At 49.2% G+C, this 21,031-nt stretch overlaps 1 pseudogene; it reads right to left on the reverse strand.

Moving 5' to 3' along the window:
• Positions 1–1,869: 1,869 nt before the first annotated feature.
• LOC144769366 (uncharacterized) lies at positions 1,870–3,520 on the reverse strand (annotated as a pseudogene).
• Between the last annotated feature and the right edge of the window lie 17,511 nt (positions 3,521–21,031).

Genomic DNA, 21,031 nt, shown 5'->3' on the forward strand with positions numbered 1-21,031 from the left:
AGGACCTAGCGAAAACTTATTTTCTTCAAACTCTTGTGGACAGAGTGGTCAGTTTGGCACATGCGGGAAACCTGGGAATGGTGAAAACTAAAAGTAGACTGCAAACAAAAGTTAGGTTTCCTCTCATGGATGACAAGGTGGAAGAAGTGATGCGATCCTGTCCGTGGTGTCAAGCCACTGGTGAACGGAATCCTCAAGCTCCAATCTTGATCAAGCGGCGACCAGAAGGCCCATGGCTGAGGGCCAGCATGGACTTTGGAAGTCTCCCGGACGGAAGACACTCCATGGTGGTAACTGATGATTACTCGAAGTACCCCGAGGTAGAGGTGCTGTCCTCCCTGAGTGCTGGAGAAGTCATACCCCAGCCGGAGAAGGTGAAGTAATTACAAAATTATAGTCTGCAAAGTACAGAGACCATCTGAGTTGCCTGGGAGTCAAGTTCCTTGCTGATTTTAGAAACTTTAGATGTTTATGGTCCATAAAGTCTGTCACAGTATGTCTGGCTCCCATAAGATGATGCCTCCACTTTTTATAGGTATATTTTATAGCTAGAAGTTCTTTTTCGGTGATCGTACAATTTACTTCCCCTGGAAGAAGTTTTCGAGAGTGATAGGCAACTGGGTGTAATTGGCCGGTTTCTTTATGTCTCTGGGATAAAACTCCTCCGATAGCTTGATCCGAGGCATCAGTCTCCAAATAGAAAGGCTCGGTTGGGTCCGCGTGAAGTAGAATCGGAGCTGAAGTAAAGCTTCTCTTCAAGGACTGGAAAGCTACTTCTGATTCCTTGGACCAAACAAATTGAATTCCTTTCCTTAACAGTCGCGTAGTTGGAATTACTTTTTGGGAAAAATCCTGGATGAATCTCCTGTAGAAATTTGCAAATCCAATAAATCGCTGTATCTCTTTTACACTTGTAGGAGATGGCCAATCCAAAACTGCTTTAATTTTGTGCTCATTCATGGTTATTCCTTCCGGAGCGAGAACAAAACAGGAAATCTACAGAACGGACGTTGAAAGCACACTTTTCGAGCTTAACATAGAAGTTATTCTCCCGCAGATTTTCTAAGACTCCTCTGACATGTTCTGGATGTTCCTCCTCCGACGCAGAATAGATCAAAATATCATCAATATAGATAATAGCACACTTATCAATATATTGATTCAAAATGTTGTTGAAGTACTGGAAGGCTGTAGGGGCATTACAAAGACCGTAAGGCATAACCTGGTATTCATAGAGGCCAAACTTGGTCCTGAATGCTGAAGAACCAGGGAGTGTTAGAGGTAGACCACCCAGCGGTGCAGGAAACACCCAAGTCCACAGCTTCCTCCAAGTACGTTAAAAAATGGGAGACCACACCACTGGGAGTGATGAAACACAGGTTTATTAATCTCACACAGGAATCTCTAGAGAGGGAAAAGTGTCTGTGACCCACTGGAGGTAGGTAATGGGAGACTGTTCGACTTGCAAGGAGCACGCAACATCCTTTATAGGACGTGGACACTCCCCTCGCAAAGAGAAGGAACACAGAAAGTCCATATAGCTTGCGGGAATGGAGATACAGATCACCTGCCCTTTGTCACGGAGCTTGATGCTGGAATGGGGCAGTCTAAGCCTGAGGCATATCACCTGCCTCTTGCCACGTAGTTGGAACAGGAATGGAACCCGCGGGCGAGGTCATCTGTCATCTCAACATTCCTGGCACATTTCATCATGGGTGCGGTAAAAAGGTCAGCTCGAGGTGCAGGTCGACATGTACGTGGTCAGTGAAACAGAGGTGAAAATGTACACTGTAGTCACAAAATGGTGGGGCACATGGCAACTTAGCAGATTCAAGTTTCACAGTTCCTCCTTTTGCCATGGGCAACATCTCAGTCATTGTCGATCCGCATAAGTTCGTCTACAGCTTGTTGATACCGTATTTTACTTTCTTTGGTGTGTTGAAGCGTGGTAGGTGATGTACATCCAAGAGCACAGATAGAACAGAGTGCGGGACCGCAATGGATGCACAGACAGCAGAAGAACAGAAGGGCTAGCGGAATCAGTAAGAGCGTATCATTTTCCAACCCCAGGAGAGGAGCTGTTGCCAGAATCCAGAGCTCCAAGACCAGGGAGTTCCAGTTTCTTGATGGATTTCGGAGGCAATTCGGTGAAGCTTGGAGATAGCATCATATACTGAAGGTGACGAATCAGGAATATACACAAAACAGCTTGCGTCGATGATGCAGCAGGCTCCTCCCCTATTCGCTAAGATGACGTCCAGCACCATACGATTTTGGAGGGCAACCATGTGGGTGGTATCAAGTTCGGCAGAGTAGTTGGTCAGTATTCCTGCATTAAGTGTTGCTTCCAGTACTCTGGTTAATCTTCTGATCTGGAGGCTGTTGGACATTGGACCCCAGTACAGTAACAGTCCTTTTATATCATCATAGAACTGTTGGCCTGTGGTGTCTGTCTGGTCCACATCTGGCAATTGTCTTTTTTGGCGGTGATACATATTGTCTCGGTTGAAAGTGGGTGGTAGGAGGAAAGCAATGTAGCATGTACCACTCCAGGGGGTAACCACGTGTAAGCTTTGTTTCCACACACAAAATGCAATCCTGTAGGAAGGCGGAGATATGGGGAGAACTTGTCATAAGTCATTGCAGTATTGCATAGACTGACTCCTACGGGTATTTTCCCTTGACCTTGTAGACATAATGTACCAGGATGTGATGTAACAGAAATGGCAACTATTTTAACATGAATGGTAACGAAAGAGTAACCCCATGTACCTTGCATATGGGTGGACATGATAGTACGCTTTGGTGCGGAGTCAGAGGCATTACAGATGGTATTGTTGTGGGCATGGAATGTCCCAAGAAAGGGCTGGAATGTGGTAAGGTTGCCAGCGTCGCCACGGGACGGAAAGACGTTTATCAAATTGTTCATTAGAGCACATGTATAAGCAAATGAGGCAGGGAACACTAAGAACTGGACGGTGTGTTGAGTTGCATGATGTAGAAGTCCACAAACATAGCAATCAGTTGCACCTGAAACTTGATTAAACTGGTGCAGCATTTGGATGAAAGTATTTTTACTGAATTCAGAATGTCTGTTAAAGTGAGAATCAGGCCACGGAGCATGTGAATGTTCAGGGATTTCAGATGGTTGTGGGGTGTGAGGCAGGACAGTATGATGGGCTGGAGCTGTTTCTTCAATAATCCAGAACACTACACTGAACAGAACAGCAAGCTTAGTCAGGACAAACAGTACTATTGTCTTGGTACTGTAAACTCTCATTCTAGCTTTCTTCAGCGTGGTGGCAGTACCACAGGTGTATGCGACCTCTGGATCCATACCGTTCCCATGTCGTTGACTGTTTTCCTCATCATGGGGAACATTGGCAGACCTGGATGATGGCACTTGTTGGTAATCATTTTTCAAGGTGGTGCGTAGTCTTTGGTACTCATGAATAGGGAGGATCGTGACATATGTGGGTTTTGAGGAGATTGGTCCCACATCATCATAACCTCCAGCCATAATAGCTCTACAAGTGTCCAGAGAGTACTGCAATGTCCCTAATAGCCGCCGATAGTTGTTGGGTGCTTCACTGACCAATGTCTGCCCCAGTAACCCACTACTAGGGGTACACAGGACCCTCAGTCAGATTTTACTACCGTCCTGCAGCAATGGACAATCGAGTACTAACGGCCCTTCGAGCTGGGCTTGTTCTTCAGCTTAGCCTTGGATCAGAGGTACTATCTGTCTGTTCCTTCGTCACAAAGTTCTAGTTCAGGTTCAGAATCCGAGTCACAGTCTATTGGTTTGTTATGGGTCAGAACATCTTTGTGTACTTTCAAGTTGTCTTCAGTTATGGGATCCACTTTTCTGCAGTGGGAGGCATGAACCCAGGATTTCTTTCCCTCTACTCCCAAGGCCGTTCTGGTCACCAACAGCACCTGCAAGGGACCCTTCCAGCGAGGCTGCAGAGACTGGGTGCGTTCAAAGTTCTTCACCAAAACGAAGTCTCCGGATTTGATATCATGGCCAGGACCCTGAGATCTGTCTGTGAAGGAGGCCCGGACCTGTTCATGGAGTAAAGACATTGTTTTAGTGAGTTCGTACAGATAATCAGTCAACACTTCCTGGGGAAGGTCAGTCAGGGATTTTGGAGATGGGGCATTCCAAATGTTCATAGGTCTACCAAAAACGGTCTCATAGGGCTTAAGGTGTGACTTAGAATGTGGGACTGATCGTATAGACAGCAGAGCTAGAGGTAGAGCGTTCACCCAATTCAATCCTGTGTCAGTTGTTATCTTAGCTAGTTTCTCCTTTAGAATCCCATTATAGCGTTCTACTAATCCTGCTGCCTGGGGGTAAAATGCAGCGTGGAATTTTTGCTTGACTCCCAATCCTTCTAAGATATGTTTGACTGTCTGGCCGATGAAATGTGATCCTCGATCACTTTGCATCAATCTACAAAAGCCATACCGGGGAAAGAATTCCTTCATGAGTACTTTAGCTGTAGTAATAGCAGTATTATCCGTGGTGGGGTATGCTTCCACCTATTTACTGAATACACAGACCACCACCAAGACATACTTGTAGCTATTAACTCTGTTCATTTGGATATAAACCATCTGGAGGACTTCGAAAGGGGGAGAGGGCAGTGCAAATCCTGCCGTCGGAACCTTAGTTCCCTTTCCCACGTTGTATCATAGACAGGTCAGAACGGTGCTTTACAAATCGCTCGGCCAATTTGGGATGATCCCATACTTCCTTGAGCATAGTATACATGGCTTGGGACCCAATGTGTGCAGGTAAGTGTGTCATTGTAAGTAAGGGAATAACATATGCTGTTGTTAGTTTCCACCTAAGAGTATCCTGAGATCTCCAACATCCCTCCTCATCTAACATACCATCAGTGTTCCACTGTTCTTTTTCTTCTATGGCTACGGATTCTTGTATGTCAATTATCCGTTGTCTGGCATTGTGCCATTTCTCAGCTTGTGATTTTAGGACGTACATTGGTGCAGGTATTATTCCTAAGGCGATGTTCCTGGCCGTGCTGTCGGCCAGAGCGTTCCCCTGTCCTAATTTGTCAATAACTTTCTTGTGTGCCGCGCATTTGATCACCGCTAACTTAGCAGGGAGAGTGATGGCTTCCAAAAGGGCATTAACCAATTCACCATGTTGTATAGGCATCCCATGAGAAGTGAGAAACCCTCTTTCTTTCCACAGTAGTGCAAAATTGTGTACTACCCCAAAGCGCATACTGACTGTCGGTGTAGATGTTTACAGTCATGCCTGTACTGAGGATGCAAGTGCGCGTAAGTGCTGTTATCTCTGCCGCTTGGGCTGATTTCTGTAATATTCGGGCAGTCTCAACGACTGTACGTGCCGTTGTGACAGAATAGGCTGCAGATGTGGTGCCATTCGGGAGTTTCAGGCAAAAACCGTCTACCCACAGGTGGCCTTCTGCATCTGGTAAGGCTGTGTCTTTAAGGTCCACCCTTCCCTTGGTTTCTGCTTCTGTTCGAAATACGCAATCATGATGGGGTGGCTGAGTGAGGGGGTCGGTGTCAGGTAGGGGTAAGAGTGTAGCCGGATTCAGAGTGGTACAGCGTTGAATAGTTATGTGCGCATTTAACAAGGTAAGTTCGTATCCATACAGTCGGGCACTAGTAAGGTGTTGGGTTTTGGTTTTATTCAACAGAATATCAACGGCATGAGGTACCAGAACTGTTAATGGGGACCCTAGAACTATACCCTCTGTCTGGCGCACTGCCACAGCAGCCGCTGCTACAGCGCGCAGGCAGATAGGCAAAGCTTGGGCGACTGGATCCAAAACAGCAGAAAAATAGGCACAGGGTCGTTTATGTATACCATGCATTTGACAGAGAAGTGAGAGGGCACAACCTGACCGTCGTGTAAAAATAAAAAAAATGGCTTTTGATAATCAGGTGTACCTAAGACTCAGGCTGAACACAGAGCCTGTCGTAGGGTCATGAATGCTTCCGCATGCTGTCATGTCCAGGGAATAGGATCAGAAACATCTTTAGTCATGAGGGAAAGCAGTGGCTTGATAATGAGTGAAAAATTTGGGACCCACTGTCTACAGAAGGAGGTGAGACCTATTAGTGCTGTCACGTCTCTTTGGGTGGTTGGAGTAGGGAAGTTCAACATAGTCTGAATCCTGTCTGGTGTAAGAGTGCGTCCCTCCTTAGACAACAGGTGACTTAAATAAGTCACCTGTTTTCTACAATACTGCAATTTGTCTTCGGATACTTTGTGGCCATGTTCAGCAAGGAATTTTAGGGTCATTAATGATGCCTGTCAGGCCAAATGGGTAGTGTCTGCTGCTAACAAAATGTCGTCTACATATTGAATAAGAGCCACTCCCTCTGGGAGATGGATCTGTTCAAGTTGTTTTTTTCAATGCTTTGCTGTAAATCCTCGGACTTTCTGTATAGCCCTGAGTGGCGCGACAGAACCTATACGATTTGTTCTTGGTGAAGCCAAAAAGAAAACGTGAGTCTTCATGAATGGGGATGGAAAAGAATGCGTTTTTCAAATCTATGACTGTAAAGGCTTTAGCTGTAGTTGGAATCATGGTGAGGATAGTAGTTATGTCGGAAACCACGGGAAATTGTGGTACTACTATCTTATTAATGGCCCGCAAGTCAATCACAAATCTGTACACCTTTTGGTGTGTAGCCGATAGTTTTAATACCGGCAAATGGGGCTGTTGCAGACGTTGGAAGGAACCTGTTCCACCACGCCAGCCTGAATGAGGTCTGTTACAATTTTTTGTAGTGCGAGCTCTCCCTCTTTAGATATTTTATACTGAGGTAATCTAGGCAAGGGTGCACCTTCCCTGACAGTAATGTGAATGAGTGGCATCTGGATAGTACATACATCAGTATCAGAAGTGGCCTATAAAGAGGTTGGGATGCTAGCTAAATCTTCCTGAATGTCTGGAAGTTGGAGTAGCTGTACAGACAGTTGGCACAGGGAAACATTGTCATACAGAATGACTCTAACATTATCGGGGGAACATCTGATAGTGGCACGGTAATGTTTTAACAGATCCAATCCCATGAGATTCTCAGGACAGTCTGATGATAGGAAGAATGTTGCAGAAGTGTCAGCACCGTTGATAGAGAATGGCGTAGGTTTGGAGAGGGGGTTCACAGAGGGCTTACCATCGAACCCAGTCGATGTAATTAGTTTGCCGGATGGAGGAGCCCTCAGAATCAGTGGGGTGGTCCGGGTACTGCGGGATGCACCTGTATCCATGAGGAAACATCCTTTAGTGCCAGCTACTGATGCTGTAACATAGGGTCCCTGTTGATCTACAGGTACCTCCACTGGTTGCTTCCCCCATCCTTGACCTCCATAGACTGACCAATGTACTGGGCTCATCTCAATATCGTCTTCGGCATAATCCTGAAGGGTAGCCTGACATTCTGAATTAATATCAAACCTGTTGCCTCTATATTGATATTGGGGTCGGGAGGGGGTGTTGGACTGTCGTGGTTGCATTTTTCCTGTGGCAATGTTATCAGCTAATATCGGGCAATCCTTCTTCCAATGTCCCGGTCTTTTGCAGTAGGCACAAATATCAGTAGACTGGGGACCAGATCGATACGTTTGTTGGTTCTGTACTGGAGTGTTTTGTGTTTTCGAGGTAAACCTGGCATTTTGCTGACGGGCATTATTTGTGTCGCGAGGGCCATTACGGGTGTCTAACTGGCTAAGCAACACTTGTTCTTTTAATTTCTTCTTTTTAGTCTCCTTTTCTTCTTCTGCGTTTTTGTACTGAGCCTCGTAATATTGTGCCATTGTCTGTATAGTGGCGGGCGTTGCTGCCGGCCAGCTACTTTCACTGGTCATAAGCCTATTTCCTACTGCTGGTAAGAGCCCTTTGACAAAGGTCTGAATAAGCAGGTGGCGACCAGTTTCGGTCGCTACATCCTGACCACCTAAATCGGTATTTGCCTTTCCTAGTCTAGTAAAATAATCAGAGATTGATTCATCAGTATTCTGTATGCAAGCATTCAGAAGGGTCCAATCTACCTTTCTCTCTGGAGCGAGAGTTTTTAGTTTGGTTAACGTTCTTTTCGGCAGTGCTAATATATCTCCATGTGGCTTTTCACCAGGTTTTCTATCTTTTTCCCTTGTTTCCAGGTCTTCCCATGTACCATAGAAAGCTGCCTGATCGTTAACATATCTGAGCGGTTTCCAAAGCTCGCCTGGCAATATAAGACCAAAAAATTAAGTGATGTCAATTAGGGTCAAGGTGTAAGTGTTCAGTATCTCCTGGACACTCTCATAGAATCCTGTAGGATTCTTTCTGATGTCAGGTATATCTTTTCGTAACTGTAACATCTCAGCCTTCGTCCAAGGAGTATATGCAAAGCTAAACATTAATCTGGAACAGGCATTCAGGTCGTCTGGGTTATTCAGGACTGTTCCAGTACCCCGCGGAGGGACATAGATGGGGGGCAGCCTCTTTGACTGGCATCTGAACAATACCCTCTGTCTGACTATTGGAATGCAGAGTATTTTTTATCATTGCTAGTAATGCATCTCTGTCATTTTCTGTAGAAAAGCAAGCGCCCATATATTTTCTTGAAATCAAATGATACTTCCACCCTTTGGTCCTCCTGTTTGGCCATAAGGTGGTAAGCCATTCTTGCTAAAAATAGCTCTTTCTTGTCAAATGTACCTGGCCCTCTGCTGTGGTGAGGATGTCCGAAGGGGAGGCACAGTCGGTAATTAGTTTGTAAGCTATGCGATCTATTTTTTTTCTTTTCCTCGTCCCTGAGTCTAGGAGAATGTGACCTTTTATACTCGCCCGGGTCGGAATCATAACTGCTGTCTAAATCTCTAACCTCCGTTCGGAGTCCCTTTTGGTCACATTTCTTTACGATTTTGAGAATAACTACAGGGGCAAGGGTTTCAATCTCTGGGTCAGGTACCTCCACCTGTGCCGGTGGGGTTGAGGCGTCCGAAATGGAAGCATTCTGGGCAGGTGCTGCCTGCGGCTGTATCAATTGCTGTGTCTTTTGGGGGCAGTAAGGGGTACTGTCCTGTTGTATTAAGTCGGTGTTCCCTATCACACCCTTCTATATTTCTCTCTATTTCTCGCCCTTTAAGGGTCGCCATTTCCTGTTGAGCAGTTTTTCTGAGTGTCTTATTCTCTGTAGCTTGAGCTCTTCTTTTTCTCTCATTAATTTCTTTTCACCATAGACCAAAGGAATCGAACATACTCGTTCGCACCTTCCGTCTATGCAACTGCTCTTCCAAATATGTAAGTTTAGGTACCTCAAAAGAACCAAATTCGGGCCGCTGTAACTCAGCATTATTTTTTGTGTATTTCCGCCATAATTTAGTATAAATTATACCAGAAATACCATATTTGATGTACATCTCTTTATTAGGGGTCCCCTCTGGAGGGGCTGGCTGACTTTCTTCTAACACATCCTGACTGTTCGAGCAACAACAACAGAGTTTGCAAAACTTACTAGAAACAGGCATGTTCACTGTACTTAAATAATATTTCTCTCAGAAACCAGACAGTTCCCAATCAGGAACACATTACCTGTCCTTCGGTCTTTGCAAAGATCGAATCCGAAACCATCAAGCAAAACAGAAAAACAGACACATGCATGCGTAACTGAATCAGTATAAGAATTATTTTTATGTCGCTTGAAGCGACCCTAACAGAATACCCGATGAGTTTCTCTGCTAACGGGTGGTTCTCCACCTTATTTTCCAGACAGACTAGAAGGACCAGGAAGGGATTCCAGTCAGGACCGGGGCCACTGTAGTCAAAGACACCATCGAGGGAAGGAGATACAGGCGACGTTGGCTGTAGAGACTCAAGTCTGCTTTCCACAGGTGCACTCCTCAGTTACCGATCTTCCCCTCCTCTCCAGGTCATCAAGCTGAGACCACCGAGTCTCTGATGGAGCCCCGCGTTGATGCGCCAATATAAGAACCAGTGGTTCTTAGAGGTAGACCACCCAGCGGTGCAGGAAACACCCAAGTCCACAGCTTCCACCAAGTACGTTAAAAAATGGGAGACCACACCACTGGGAGTGAAGAAACACAGGTTTATTAATCTCACACAGGAATCTCTAGAGATGGAAAAGTGTCTGTGACCCACTGGAGGTAGGTAATGGGAGACTGTTCGACTTGCAAAGAGCACGCAACATCCTTTATAGGACGTGGACACTCCCCTCGCAAAGAGAAGGACCGCAGAAAGTCCATATAGCTTGCGGGGATGAAGATACAGATCACCTGCCCTTTGTCATGGAGCTTGATTCTGGAATGGGGCAGTCTAAGCCTTAGGCACATCACCTGACTCTTGCCGCGTAGTTGGAACAGGAATGGAACCTGCGGGCAAGGTCATCTGGCATCTCAACATTCCTGGCACATTTCAGCATGGGTGCAGTAAAAAGGTCCGCTCGAGGTGAAGGTCGACATGTACGTGGTCAGTGAAACAGAGGTGAAAATGGGCACTGTAGTCACAAAATGGTGGGGCACATGGCAACTTAGCAGATTCAGGTTTCACAATGCGGTCTTCCATTCATCGCCCTCTCGTATCCGGACACAGTGATATGCGCCTCTAAGATCCAGTTTTGTGTAGATCTGGGCTCCCTTTAACTGATCCAAGAGCACTGAAATTAAATGCGACGAATATCTGTTCTTGATTGTAATCCGATTGAGAGCGCGATAATCCTTAAATCGCCTTCTTCTTTCTTGGGTACAAAAAATAATGGTGAGGAAACTGGAGGCTGCGATGGTCTGATGAATCCATTCTTCAAATAGGTCTGAATATACTCCTTAAGAAATGTATCCTCCTTCTCTGTCAAGGCGTAAATTCTGCTGCACTGTAAATTCGCCCCGGTTCCAGTTCGATTTTACAGTCATAGGGTCGATGTGTGGGGAGCTTTTCAGCCTCCACCTCACTGAACACATCTTGATAATCCTGGTACATTGCAGGAATTTCCTCGATATGAATGATACACACAGTAGCTCCGCTGTCACACAAACTGGCGGCTAGATTGGACTCCTTCACTTGATCCTCATGAAAACAGGATTCCTTGCAATAATCTGAGTTCTTCTTAATAGATCTTTTCTCCCAATCTATTTGGGATTATGCTCTGTCAGCCAGGGAAGGCCCAAGATTAGTTGGCACTGTGGTGCATCAAGTAAATTGAACTGCAAACACTCCTGATGTCCATCAGGAAGGACGAGCTCCACCTTTTCTGTATGGCTCACAATTGGGCCAGAAGAAATATTTGTTCCATCTACTGCCCTCATTGCTTCGCTCTCTTTTTACGAATTGCCATTAAGCCAATCTTAGAAGCAAACTTCAGATCACAAAAATTTCCAGTAGCCCCGGAGTCAATCATTACCGGAATGTCCGATTTAACTGTTGTTCTGAATTTTAATATGACCGGGAGAGTCAAATGTGGAGCTGCTGACTGCAGGGTGTTTGCTATCTGATGAGTTTCGCAGGGTTGAGTCTTCTCTCACATCCACCAGTCCAACCCCTCCTACTGGTGGTGCCGCAAGTTTATCTTCAATGAATGCTTCAGTTTGTTCGGACACATCTTAACAAAATGGCCACTAGCCCCACAATACATACAAAGGTTGTTTAACATCCTCTACTCTTTTTATTCTTTTGAGAGAGGTCCATGAACTACTCCAATCTGCATGGGTTCCGCTGTTTGACTGTTTTCTACTGTTTTGGAACCTTCTGATCTCATTCGATCAAATCTGGGCACGCTTGAGCAAAACTCACTTCTCTTCTCGCCTCTTCTCTCAGTTTGCCTATAATCCAATTCCAGGACCAAATCAATTAAAGGCAGATAATTCTGTAGGTCTATTGGGTATTTATGACAGAGCATCTTTTAATTCGTCCTTCAATCCTCAGTAAAATAGCGCTGCCCTCTTGTTTTCTGGCCAGTCTATTTCCACTGTGAGTTTATTCAATTGAGCCAGGTAGGCTACTAGCTCCTTGTTTCCTTGTTTCAGGGCTAATAGCTCATTGTCGGTTGCTTGAGCAACTTTTCCACGATCAAAAATTCTTAAGAACTCCTTCTTAAACTCTTCGAAGTCATACAAGATTGTTGAGTCCTTAGAGACTAATGGTAAGGACCAAGCTGCTGTGTCACCGCTTAAATAAGATAGGATGAAGGCCACTCTGGACTGTGCATCAGGGAAAATGGAGGGCTCACACGTGAAGTGAACATTGTGTAAGAAAAATTTAGGCCTTTTGGGGGTCTCCACTGAATCGTTCTGGAGGGCAAGCGGAATAAGTGGAGATAAGGAATGCACAACCTGAGTGGTAATTCTAGGGTGAGAAACAGGAGAGGGACTAGAAGTCTGTGAGTCCTGAGATAAGGCTGTGAAACTAGTACCTGAGAAATAGCCATCCATCTTACTCGCTAAGTCTGTTGTTTCTCTCCTAGAAGCCATTAAGTCCTGTCTTAAACTTCTATTCTCTTTCCTGACAGGCAACAACTCTTTCTGGATGGCCTCTAAATCCCCACCCAAGTTCTTTAGGTCGAGACCTTCTGCCATTCTTCTCAGGTGAGTAAAAGGTTGTGGGCACTTCACTCTGTCAGAGCCTTACTTGAAGTGTTCCCAGATTCTTCACAGGAGCAGAACGACGTATTTTCCCAATGCCTCTCCAAAGGCCACTCCAAACCCTCTACATATATCTTGATGAGAGCATGGAGGAACCTCTGGGGGGGAAAGGGAATGGGACAGAGAAGAGACAGTCTCGCCTTCAAGGTGTCAGCTATTCAACTGCCGCTCTAGGACTTCCTTCACAGTCATGGTAGTGTGCACTGTAAAATAAAACAACAATTACAAATGCCTAATTCCTTGCTACTTCCTATTACTAATATGTACTCCTTCTGGTGTTCTAAACATACCCTCAAAGACTAGACTCTTGCCTCTCTTCTGGTCTTCCTTAAATATTGGTTCTCAATCTGTTTGGTTTGTTCTTTCTTATTAGAAATAATCCGCTCAGGAACCCTAAGAATGTTAAAGGAGACACTTTTATTAACTGTTCTGTTTTTTAGACTCTGCTTTATTTATTAATCCTACTCAGATGCTATACTCAAAATACTATTCTTCTATTACAGATTTTACAAGGATTGTCTGACTGCTGTTGGCTCTTTAAGCAGGTACGTTTTCTTCTTACTTCTCTACACAATGTATTTATTTATATATGTACAACAGTAACAGTAGCTTTAGAGTCTACTTTTCAAATTATACTTTTCTTTCCGAAAATAGATACTATGTAAACTGTCGCCTGAGAATCTCTCAGCTTCTTGCGTGAACTAAACACTCTGGAGAACTCAGTATTTTCTTTTTTTCAAGTTGCTCCAGCGTAGGTGTTCTTGAAGATGTCAGAAGCTCCTTTGGGAACTTTTTGAAAACCGGCGCGTAGAAAGGAAACCCTAACCACCTACGGAGAAAAACTCAAACGTTACTAAACTACCCTGACTAAACAGTCTTGACGACCAAGTATCGAAGACCAACCATGCGCTGTAAATTCCTCAGTGAAGTGCACAGAGTGGCGGGCGCTCGAGGTTCACACAGCTCTTGCGCCCTCTGCATATCAACTAGAATGCTGACCTCTAAGTCGCCGCCATCTTGGAAAACCGCTTTTGCACTAACGCGGTCCAAGACAGATCTCGCCTTCCAACTCAGTAGTCAGCGGTATTGCACTCCATGCTTTCTTGGCTGAAGAGATGGCTCCTGCCGTTTGGCTGGCAAAGCGGTCTTTAGGATCTCGCTTCCTGACACAAGGGAAAGAATTTGCATCATACCTCACATCTCAGGGGATTGTACACAAGAAGATAACCCCGAAGTGGCCACAGGCAAACGGTGAAGCGTAGCGTTTTATGTGAACATTGAATAAGGTTATCAGAATAGCCGTGGCAAATGGTGATTCTGTGGAACAATCTATATATGCTTTTCTACGACATTACAGACGGACTCCCCACACGACAACTGGGCATGCTCATGGGCACCTGTCCATGGGATGAGTGATTAGTGATTCAATCCCTCATCATCCAAGTTGGAATCCTGAAGACCTCAACAATAGTGAGGTGGAGTGCAGAAGGAAGCAAGCCAATCATTGTGTCAGCAGAAACTGAAAAGCAGAGACATCGAAGCTTCAGACAGGGGACTTAGTTCTTGTTCAGGACAGGCATCCTGGCAGTAAGTTTCACCTTCCATTTGAGAAAGATCCATGGCGTATCACTCATGTTAGAGGCACGCAAGTCGCAGTTAAAAGATGAGTGGAAATGCTCACCAGAAACGTATTGGCATTAGAAAAGTATCATGGGTCTCCTAACACTGAAACCAGATTAGCGTAACCACATCCTGATGATTGTCGCTGGGATACTTCATCTGAAGCTGGTCATGATGTCTAGTGAACTGAAGGAGTGACGGAATCTGTCCCTCCCTTGGGTGTTCAACGAGAGGTGTTGGAGTCTCTTGTGGACGCTGAGGACAATTGTGAGTGTTGTGAGAATCACACCAAATATAGACTGCTAAGCAATCCTGAACCCTCAAGCCTGTTAAAGAACTTTCACTGCTAGAGTTACACTGGATGTAACTGATGTATGTCATGCTGGTATCTAATACTGTACATCGAATATGCTCTGACTGGTCATGTTAACCGTTAAATGTTGTTGTATTTGAATTCTTTGTTTGGGGAGTAATGTTATATCGTTCCTTGTGATATTCTGTGTTGGGGGGTGCCCATCACTTCTGAGCACACGCGGGGGTGGACGATGAGCTCTCCCCGCTGACGTGAGTGTTTAGGTTTGTCCCGCGTAGCGCGGAACTGTGTCAATAAATAGCTGTGCACGTGCATGTGGTGTCAGAGCCCACAAATGTGAGCAGCCAGTTACGAACCCATGTGTCCTGCCTCATTACTGCGGCCCAGGCCCAACAATGTGCGCACGTTAAATACGCGCAGTGCAACGCAGCATTTATCCCATTCTGAGCGCTCGAGCACATGTGCTCAGACATAACAGACACCACCTGTACTCATCGGCAGCCGGTCTTAAGGGAACAGAAATGCCATTCCCTTTTGCCGTAGTCCCTCCCTCAGGACTCAGAGCCAGGCTCGCTCTCAATGCCTGAGGAGGAGCCGCTCCTCCCTCTCCCTGCGGGGCTGGAACCCAGAGCAGATAAGAAAGAGGCGGCTGCTGCTGTACTGCCCACAGTGTCTCTCATCTACTTAACACCAGCAGGGGAGCGACCCTAAAGCCTTTAATTCAGTAAAAGCTAAGGTTCATGGGCAGTCCACCCCTGCGGCCAGACGAGAATTAGACATACATACCGAAAGGTGAAAGAACAGAGGCTGCTCAAGAACAAAAACTGTCTTGCATCACAACAAATAATTCAGGAAAATCGTAATAATGGTAGCATGGGGGCGCGCATAGCATTGAAGTGCTGCACACAGCAGCAGTTGTACTCTAGAAAGAATATACCAGCGCCGTTGCGGCCCCCGGGGAAAGCAGGTCGGCAGACCAGTCTTTTCCCCGGGGTGTTCGCACGATACTTAGGACAGGCAGGAAGTAGTTAGGGGGTTAGGTCAGGGGTGGGCGGGGTTAGGAGGCTATTTAGGGGGACAGGAGGGGGAAGGACTTCCTCTTCCTGTCCCCGGTGCCTCAGGGAAAGAAGTTAGTTTTCTGCAGTCGGAGCTTTAATTAGTTAGGCAGAGTGTGATTGAGGGTTTGGTCGTTGCTTCTGGTGCCCCAGAGTGACGTTTAGGCAGGTTTACTGGTGTTTAGATAGGTGGGCTGACATTTAGGCTGATTTACAGCGTGTAGCCCTTCGTGTCCCGGTGCGGCGTGCGAAGGTGCTGAACCTCACGCATCTCGCGGACGGGTCGGGGGTGCCGAATCCCACGCATCTCGCGGACGGGTTGGAATTGAGGGTGCCAAATCTCACGCATCTCGCGGACGGTCAGAAAACCCTGAAATCAGTATGGCAATGCCTGATGCGGAGGCGGTGAGGGCTGCACTCCTTGTGCTTGGCCGGGCTGGGAGGACGGACCTCCTCCAGCCCGGTGTCCTGGACCAGGCGTGGGTCGGGATGACCCGCACGCCCCGGTCAGCGTCGGCGGGGGTGGCTGCGGTTGTCGCAGCGTGCATGGATGAGCCCGCTGGGGCTCGGGAAGGCGAGCCTAAAAGGGGGAGGGGTAGGAAACAGCAGGAGGCGCCCAAGAAAGGGGGGAGGCGGCTGAGCCTCCCGGCCAAGATCGAGGCCAAGGAAGCGGTTCCCGGGGAGATGGGGGGGCCGGAGGGGCGGAAGAGACTCCGCTGGCAGTACATGCCAGGGGGTCGGGGAGCATGGGCCAGCTAGTGGGGTACGATGAGAGCAGCGAGAGCAGCGGGTGGGAGGACCTGGGTGAGTGGGAGGTGGCGGCCGGTGAGGATTTTGCTCTCACGCTGTCTGGGGGGGAGTGTGGGGGGGAGGAAGGGTTCACCATCCTGGAGCAGCCGGTCGACCTTTCGGGGGCCGGAAAGGGGTTGTCAAGCACCAGGGTTCCAAGGGCAAAGGCCCTCTGAAGGCGCAGCAGCAGAGTGGGGCGGGGGTGCTGCGGCACCCGTGCCCGGGCGGGGAGGCCTGGGGGAGTCCGGACGATCTTCCATGTACGACAGGTGGGAGCACATGACCGAAGAGGAAAGGGCCCGCGATCAGCGTCGCGTTATTGCCGAATATGAGCAGGAGTGGCAGCGCTTATGCGAGGCCAGGGAGGTGAAGGCGGGTGGGGTGCTCAAGAGCGATGGGGCCCTGGCGCCTGCGCGTGGCAAGGGGTCAACTGGAGGTAGAGGCAGGGGGGTCCCTGGGGCACGAGGGCAGTGGGTCTGGGTGGAAGGTTCAGGGACTGCCTTGACGGATCAGAGACCTGTTGGCACCGGGGCCTCCCTGAGCGCATACGGCTTGGGGGAGGGGGGGGCGGGAACAAGCCCGCGGGGTCAGCTGGCAGAGGCCGGGGTGGGCCGGCGGGGCGCAAAACGGCCTCCAAACGCCGGGACGAAGAAGCAGGGGGGTCCGCGGCGGCCTGCCCTCCATCGAGGGAGCGGGCACCAACGATGCTGGAATGCGAGTTTATGCCTGGAGTGAAAGGGAAGGGTGCTAAGAGAGTGGTTACGGAAGTGGTGCCGCTGGATGTTCAGGAGGAGTGGCTGGATTATGAGGATGAGAAGGATGACTTGGAAGAGGGTGAGTTGCGTGAGTCTGAGAGTGTGGGCAAGGCTAGGGTGGCACCTGCCATGGTCGGTGTTTCCCATGAGGCACGAGATGGCGCCAGTCGGGCCAGCAAAGGGGCCATGAAGCCGGCGGACGCACGGCGATGGGAGATGGATGCTCCTGCAACCTTGTCAGGTGAGGGCGCTTGGTGGGACGCCTGGACTGAAGGGGGGAAAGGAGGGAGGAAGAAGCCCTGCCGGTCGGTGGGGGTGGGGGATGGGTCTGTGCGGACGGGGTCCCCTGTTGGGGTGGAGCCGGTGGCGGCTGATGGGGGGAAGCAGGTCACGACGGCCAGTGCGCAAACTGACAAGGTGGAGGATTTGGGGGGTAAGGAGGATGGAGTTGAGAAGCTCCGAAAGAAATTGCCATACATGGGGTTGGCGATGCCCCTGGGTTCTCATTTGTCCGAAAAGACGAGGGGGAAGATTTGGAGGCATGAATATGTGGATGTGTTTAAGCTGCTGCATAGAGAGATTCAGGCGAAGGAAGGGTCTAAAGAAGAGGAGTGGGAGTTGACCAGGCGGCCGAGGGTGCCGGTAACGATGGAGAATTGGACGTCGGCTTTCTTGATTTACGCAAGTATCTATTGTGAGAAACACGGGGATCGGGCGATTGCTCTGTTCAAGTATATGGACGTGATCAGGAAGGCGCAGTTGCATTTCGGGGGTTTTGCTTGGCTGAGCTACGACGAGGAGTTTAGGGCCAGGGTCAGCGTCAATCCAGACAAACCGTGGGGGGAGGTGGACCAGGAACTCTGGATTCAATGGATGTCTTCGACGCAGGCGGCGGCTTTCTCCACTCATACGGCTAGCGGTCTGCCGGTTACTTATCGGTCTTTTCAGTCGCGCCCCGCCCAGGCTGGGGCAGGTAGTCACGGAGGTTCAGGTAGTCTGGGGAACCAGGCGGTGTGGTCAGGGGCTGCGGGACAACAGCACAAGCCAGTGTCTTCAGGAGCCTGTTGGGGGTTCAATAAAGGTTTCTGCAACCGCCCCTCTTGTAAGTTCAAGCATGAGTGTTCGAAGTGCGGGGGGCGGCACGCAGTCACACAGTGCCTCACGTTGGCTTCGCCGTCAGAGCAGTGGAAACTTGCCAAGGGTAGAGGGCAGCCTGGGCCGAAGGGCCCATACTCCGGTTAGGGTGGAGGCCATGTGTCCATGGCTCTCCCGGTACCCTGATAAGGAAGCGGCGTTGCGTTTATATTGGGGTTTCATGGAAGGTTTCCGGATTGGTTATCAGGGGTCGAGGGAGAGACGTTGGGCTGAGAACTTGCGGTCCGCCAAGGAATTGCCGGAGGTGGTGGCGCGTAAATTGGAGAAGGAGGTTTCGGAGGGCAGAATTGCGGGTCCTTTTGCAGACTGGCCAATGTCGGATCTCATTGTTTCGCCTCTTGGGGTGGTGCCCAAAAAAGAGCCTGGGGAGTTTCGTTTGATTCATCACTTGTCTTGGCCGGAAGGAGGGTCTGTGAATGATTTTATTGCAGAGGAGGACTATAGAGTGCTGTATGCGTCGGTGGACGATGCCATAGGCTTGGTGAGGTCCTGTGGGAGGGGGGCTGAGTTGGCCAAGTGTGACATCAAGTCGGCCTTTCGCCTTCTCCCCATTCTTCCGGCGGATTTTCCCCTGTTGGGCATGCAATTTGACGGGTCCATCTTCGTGGACATGGTGCTGCCGATGGGTTGTGCGATTTCATGTGCGCTTTTCGAGATTTTCAGCTCCTTTTTGCAGTGGGCCTTTGTGGACCGCAGTGGGCACCGGCTGGTGTCCCACTATTTGGATGACTTTCTGTTTGTGGGCGCGGGTCGCTCTGGCGCATGTGGGGAGGCTTTGCAGCAGTTTCAGTTGTTGGCGCAGGGTTTTGGTGTGCCGTTGGCACCGGAGAAGATGGAAGGGCCTGGTTGCTGCTTGACTTTCCTTGGGATTGAGTTGGACTCGGTGGCTTGGCAGGCGCGTTTGCCGGTACGGAAAGTGGCGGAGATGTAGGACGCTTTGAGAGCTGCGATTGAGGTCCGGAAGCTTGAGTTGAGGTCTGTGCAGCGCTTGCTGGGGTTGTTGACCTTTGCTTGCAGGGTGGTGAGGGCCGGGAGGACGTTTTGTAGGAGGCTCGGCATGGCCATGTCGGGGGCGGCCCTCCCGCACCACAGTACAGGATCACGCTGGGGGTCCGGTCGGACTTGCGAGTGTGGCTGGTTTTCCTGGAGGATTTCAATGGTGTGTCCTTGGATTTTGCGCGTGACAGGATGGTGTGGCAGGTTCAACTCTACTCGGACGCGGCGGGTGCGGCTGGTTTCGGGGTTTTCTGGGACGGCCGCTGGTGTGCGGAACAGTGGCCAGCTCATTGGCTGCGGCAGGGCAGGAGTATTGCGTTTTTGGAGTTTTTCCCCTTGTTGGTCGCTTTGCTGGTGTGGGGCCCGGAGTTCAGGAACAGGTCAGTGTTGTTTCATGTGGACAATATGACTGTAGTGGACTTGGTGAACAACCAAAAGGCGAGGAACCTGCGAGTGCTGCGCTTGCTGCGAAGTTTCATGCTGCTGTGTCTGCGTTTCAATGTGCTGTTCCGCGTGCAACATGTGCCTGGCGTGAGTAACGAAATTGCGGATTCGTTATCTCGTTCGCAGTGGCAGCGCTTCAGGGAGCTGGCGCCAGGTTGAGTTGGTTGAGAGGTCGATAGCGGAGTCCACTAGGCGGGCGTACAGGTTGGCATGGGCTGAGTTTGGGTCCTTGGTGGGGGGAGAGATGGGTGTGGGAAGGTTGTCCAGGGAAGAGTGTGAGCGGGGGGTGGTGCAATTTGTATTGGATTGCATGGATAAAGGGCTGTCGCAAACGACGATTGCTGGCAAGTTGGCGGGAGTATCTTTCTACAGCATGGTGTATTTGGGTTTTGATCCGGCTAGGACGGATCTGCTGAGCCGAATGTTGAAGGGTTGGGGGTCGGGTGAGGGCGGAAATGGGTGGGGGGGAACTGCCGCGTGCGGCGGTCACGTATGATTTGTTGGAGCAGGTTTTAAGGGAGTTGCATTTCTGTTGTTATGATGGTGAAGAGGTGGCCCTGTTTCGCCTATGCATGATTTGGATGTTTTTTGGTGCATTTCGGGTGTCGGAGTTGCTTGGGACACGTGGGGCGCCGGTTCGGATGTTTGCGGATGTGCGTGTTGATGGGGTTCGTTTGGGCATCTGGTTGGGATGTTCCAAGACAGACCAGTTGGGTCGGGGCACATGGGTATGGCTGTCGGGGAGTGGGTGTGAGGGTGTGTGCCCGGTGCGAGAGTGGCTGGGGTTTTGTGGTCGAGTGCGGAGGTTGGAAGGGGAGATTTTTGTGCATGCGTCGCAGAAGCGCTTGACGTCATCTCAGTTGCTGCCGGTTATGCGGATGGCTTTGCGAAGGCTGGGTAGGGACCCGGCGCGTTTTGGCACGCACTCGTTTCGGATTGGGGCAGCCACTGCAGCGGCGGGTTTGGGTTGGTCGTGGGAGGAGATTCGGAGGATTGGTCGGTGGCGGTCGCGGTGCTGTGAGCGTTACGTGCGTAAATGAGGGGGTGGGGCGCGCTGCTTGGCCGGCTGCACTGTTTGTTGTTGTTGTTTTTTCTTGTGCTGCTGGGGTACTAATCTCTTTCTCTTCGTAGGTTGTGTTCGTGGACCGGGGGCCAAGACGGTCACGTGGGTCGTTGGGCACTCTTTTGTGCACTGGGGGAGAAATACGCTGCCAGGCGGGTGTACGGCCGTAACCTGGGCCTGAGGAGCAGCCATCAC

The sequence above is a fragment of the Lissotriton helveticus genome, chromosome 7 (genome assembly GCF_964261635.1).
Source record: "Lissotriton helveticus chromosome 7, aLisHel1.1, whole genome shotgun sequence".
Classification (NCBI taxonomy): Eukaryota; Metazoa; Chordata; class Amphibia; order Caudata; family Salamandridae; genus Lissotriton; species Lissotriton helveticus.